Source organism: Sorex fumeus, unplaced genomic scaffold (assembly GCF_029834395.1).
Source record: "Sorex fumeus unplaced genomic scaffold, SorFum_2.1 ptg000008l, whole genome shotgun sequence".
Taxonomy (NCBI): domain Eukaryota; kingdom Metazoa; phylum Chordata; class Mammalia; order Eulipotyphla; family Soricidae; genus Sorex; species Sorex fumeus.
The window spans coordinates 86,552,557-86,557,500 of NW_026606065.1; the positions used below are offsets into that span (position 1 = coordinate 86,552,557).

Genomic DNA, 4,944 nt, shown 5'->3' on the forward strand with positions numbered 1-4,944 from the left:
GGTTTAATTTTAGGGGGAATTTTGTCAGCGATTTAATAACCATGAATGCTTTTGCTTGGAGTCAGCGTCGTTGTTCAAAGAGGTGTAGTTTGATTTCTTAGGATCAATATACTCACGTAGACCTTGAGGTGCTTCCTCTCGCATGTTTTGATCTATTGGGCGCCTCGAATTCTTTTAGCAACATTAAATGCAACAGTGAATAACTACATTTGCAATTCCGTGGTCCCAAAGTTCCTAGTATCAAGACAGAGTGTCTACGTTCCCCAGTCCAAGAACGATCGTTTGCCACTACGATGCCTGTGTATGTCCGCTTCTCCTGATAATGAGCTCGGTAGGATAGGATGCACGCGGTGGGCATTTAGAGGTATCCTTGGTCTTTAACTCTTCTTCCTTGAGAGGTAGATAATGAGCGGACTCTGGTCACAGTCCTGATCGATTTAAAAATCTCGCGGTAGGTCTCTTAAAAATGTGCACCTCGTCCCTGGGTGGGCTCGAACCACCAACCTTTCGGTTAACAGCCGAACGCGCTAACCGATTGCGCCACAGAGACAGGGCTGGAAGACCTGCGGTCCGCCGGGTACAGATTTACGCGGCAGCGCCGTCCGCGCTGCCCTGGGCGTCGCCCCGCCAGTTCCGCCGAGGAGGCGGGGGCGGAGCCACAGGGGTGGCGGGCGGAGCCTAGGAGACGGGGAGGAGCCGCGGCGGGGGGGGCGGGGCCGAGGAGGGGGCGGGGCCCGGGGCACGGCGCGGGCCGGTGGAGGCCGATGGGCGGAGCGCGGCCGCCGCTGGGAACAAAGCGCGCTGCGGGCGCGTGGCGCAGGCCTCGGCTCGGCCAGCTGGAGCTGCTGCCCCGCCTCCCGGCCTCTCCCGGGTGCAGTGTCTCTGCGTGCGGGGCAGAACCGAGGGAGGGGTGGGCTTGGGGCGCCCTCGACGGCGTGTCTCCACCCTGGTCTGGGCACCTTACAGCGGTTTTGCCAGTCCCTTGCACGCTTTCACCCCTACTCACCATCACCCTTGTGCCATTTGCAACCCGAGTTGCTGTGTGTTTGTGTTTATGCTGCATAAATAAGATGCAGACACACATCTATGCCAGCGGACACACAGACACTCGCGTAGGTCTACATGCATGTAGAATGATTACACATATGTCTCTGTAAGATAATTATTCATAAATTATTTTACATAGATTACATAGATGATCTATATATCTATACATGGGTCTATGTAAAGACGCGTTTCGAACTTATTTTTTTTTTCAAAAATTTATTTTATTAAAGCACCGTGTATTGCAAAGTTAATTCACAGGTGAGTTTTTGACGTACACTGTTCCATCACTGACCCAGCCACCAGTGTCAACTTCCCCCCGCCAGGACTCTCAGGTTCCTTCTCCTACCCCCCCACCCCACCCCACCCCCTCCTCAGCCCCAGCCTGCCCTCTTGACAGGCATTTTAAATTTGGTTATTAACGTTTGGGTCTCACGATTTCAGTGCTGTTGACTTGATGGTTTAGATGTTTAGCTCTGTCATTCCTTAACATAACCAATGACCTGGGTCCCCTTGGCTCCTATCCTCCTTGCTTCTCTTCTATCTTCTTTTCCCTTCCCCTTCATTCTGCTGCTTTCCTTCTCTCCATATTCTGGAGCCAAGTTCTCAAGTACACGGGTCAACAGTCTTAAGTGCATCCACGTGGCTGGGCACCACGGCCTCATCCATCTCCAGAACCATCCTCTCTGCAAAGCAGAACATTTGCACCCACTTCACACCAGCAGCTATTTTCCTCTTCGGATTCCGCAGACACCGTTCTATTTTCTCTTGGCTCTGACTGTCCTGCAATTTTACTTGAGTGCAATCGTCCCATACTTGTCCTTTTTTGAGGGATGACAGTCTGGCTGCACTCGGGGTCGTGTCTTCAGCGCTTGCCTGTACTGTAACACATGCCAGATCTGTATTCCCTGCTCCTGTGTGTCTTGGCTCATCCTGATGGACCCTTGGTTTGCTTCTAGCTTTTGACTCTTGTCAACCGCAGCTAACAGGGGAGTGCACACTCGCTACCTACTATACTATCTCCCAGGTCCTCATCACCATTTATTTTAAGAAAAAAATTAGGCACTATTAACATATATTACTTTCAGGTATATACCATGATTGCTTATTTATATATATTTATTTCTCTACATTTTCCATATATATATTTATTTTTCTACGTGGTTTTTTCCCCTTTGTTCTTTTGTCTTTTTTGGGGGGTGGGGGTCACACCCAGAGATGCTTAGGGGTTGTTCCTGAGTCTGCACTCAGGAATCACTTCTGAGGGTGCTCAGGGGACCATATGGGATGCTGGAGATCCAACCCAGCTAGGCCATGTGCAAGGCAAATGCTGCACCCACTCTACTATTGCTCTAGTCCTCTTTCTTTCTTTCTTTCTTTCTTTCTTTCTTTCTTTCTTTCTTTCTTTCTTCGTTCCTTTCTCTCCTTTTCTCTTTCTCTCACTTTCTTTCTTTCTCCCTCTCAGACTACCTTCTCTCCCTTTCTCTCTATCCATAAGTAATCCAAAAGGTGACAGGTTTCATTTGTATTTTCCTAATAATTAGTAATGTTGCGCCTCTTCTCCCAATCTTTCTTTGGCCTCTGGGTTCTAGAGCCCTTTCTCTTCTGGTTTCTTCCTAGCAAGGTCTGGTATGCTTCATTGAGAAAAAAGTCGGACAGATGGAGGCCAGCTCCTGATAAAGGACAGAGGGACAGGGTAAAGCTGGATGGCTGCAGAGTGGAGCCTGTGCCTTGAGGAGAGGAAAGTGGAATGTCCTCATAAGAACATTGAAAAAAAATCCTATTGTCATGAATCGTCTACTGGGCAACTTGGGCAACTTTCAGAACCAGTTATATCTACCCTGGCTGTGTGGGGCATTCATGTATGTGAGCAAAAGAAAACTGACATGTGGTTGGAGAGATAGTACAGTGGGTAGGGCACTTGTCTCGCAAAAAGCTGACTCTGGTTCAATCCCTGGCATCCCATATGGTCCTCCAAGCCCCACCAGAAGTAATCCTTGAGTTCAGAGCCACTCAAGAGTACTTTGGAGTGTGGCCACAAAAATGAGAGAAAGAGAGAGAAATTGATGACATCTTGGACCCATTAGAATGGATATTTTACAAATTACATTTTAAAAGATTAATTTAATCACTTAATCACTTAACTTCCCGTTAATCGTTGATTTGCTCGAGTGGGCGCCAGCAATGTCTCCATTTGTCCCTGTCGCGTGCTAGTGTAGCCCAATGGCATCTGTTCGCTCTAGGAACATGAAGAGCCTCAAACCGATCGTTCATGATCTTGATGAAGAAGTCTGACCATTTGGTAGGTGGGCGGCCACGCGGTCTTTTGACATCCCGTGGAATCCAGTCAGTAACAACTCTAGTCCAGCGGTCATCTTTAAATCTCATTATGTGACCAGCCCATCTGATTTTTGACACCTTGGCAAATGAGACAGCGTCCCTGATTCTTGATCGTCGACGGATGTCAGAACTCCGGATTCTTTCTCTCATTTGAGTGGAACATGATATTCCAAGCATAGCTCTTTTAATTCTTCTTTGGGAGATCTGAATAGCGTTCTCATCCTGTTTGTGTAGGGCCCAGGTCTCTGAGGCATATGTTAATGCAGGAAGAACAGTGGAATCAAAGAGATGTGCCCGGAGCCAGAGGTTCTTCGACCTCTTAGCTATTTCTTCGACGTTCTTGAAGGCATTTCAAGCCGCTCTCTTCCTCCTGTGCAGCTTGGGTGCAGGTCATGTTGACTTCTCGACCTAGGTACACATAGCTGTTGCATTTGGAGATGGTCGTTCTGTTGAGAACGAATGGGGCGTCAGGAACGAGGCTGTTTCTCATAAACATTGTCTTCGTAAGATTCAGCTGTAGTCCTACCTTTCCACACTCACGGTCAAAGTCGGCCAGCATTTGTGCCGCTTGGCTGATGTTTGGTGTTATTAAAACAATGTCATCAGCAAAGCGGAGGTGGTGTAGTTGCCTACCATCTATCTTCAGTCCCATTCCTTTCCATTCCAGTCGTCACATGATGTTCTCGAGGGTGGCACTGAAGAGTTTTGGTGAAATGGTATCACCCTGCCGCACCCCTCTCTTGACATCAACGATCACTTCTTTGTAGAATGGTGAGATCCTGGTAGTGAATCCGCAATACAGCTCACGGAGGATCCTGATGTATTGGGCTTGAATGCCCTGATTGGCTAGGGCTTCAATGACCGCTTCCGTCTCAACAGAATCAAAGGCCTTCTTTAAATCAATGAATGTTAGACAGAGCAGCATCTTGAACTCCCAAGAAACCTCAATGAGCTTGGTTATTGTGTGGATATGGTCGATGGTGCTGAATCCTTTGCGGAACCCGGCTTGCTCGATTGGTTGTCCTTCATCTAGTGTTCTGCCAATCCTATTTAGGATGACTCAAGTGAACAACTTGTAGATGACAGACAATAGGCAGATCGGGCGATAGTTGCCATCCATGACATTGGCAAAAGATTAATTTAAAATTATGATGATTTAATGGGGTGGTTCTACCTGGAGTTTCTATTTTTTTTAAAAGAACACTAGGAATTAGAATTTTTTTTGGAGCACACCCTAAAATACTCCGGGTTTACTCCTTGCTCTATACTCAGGAATTACTCGTGGCAGTGTTTGGGAGACCAAATTGGATGCCAGGGATCGAACCTGGTTCTGCCGCCTACCTGCTCTACTATCCCTCCAGCCCCAATTTCTCAAGTGTTTAAATGATGATCTCTATTTTTCTTTACCATTTTTATTGAGGTGCTGTGATGATGACCTCTTTTGTGATTTATTTTTTAAGGCACAGATCTTTTACATGTATACAAATATTTTTTTCTATAAATGAAAAAGTTTTTTTGACACTTTGTCCTTCCACTTCAAACAACACAATTTCAGTCAAG

General features: G+C 47.1%; 1 non-coding gene across 1 annotated transcript; it reads right to left on the reverse strand.

The window, feature by feature from the left end:
• Positions 1 to 476: 476 nt before the first annotated feature.
• Positions 477 to 550, reverse strand: TRNAN-GUU (transfer RNA asparagine (anticodon GUU)). The gene has a single exon. It is a non-coding gene; the product is annotated as a tRNA-Asn (tRNA).
• Between the last annotated feature and the right edge of the window lie 4,394 nt (positions 551 to 4,944).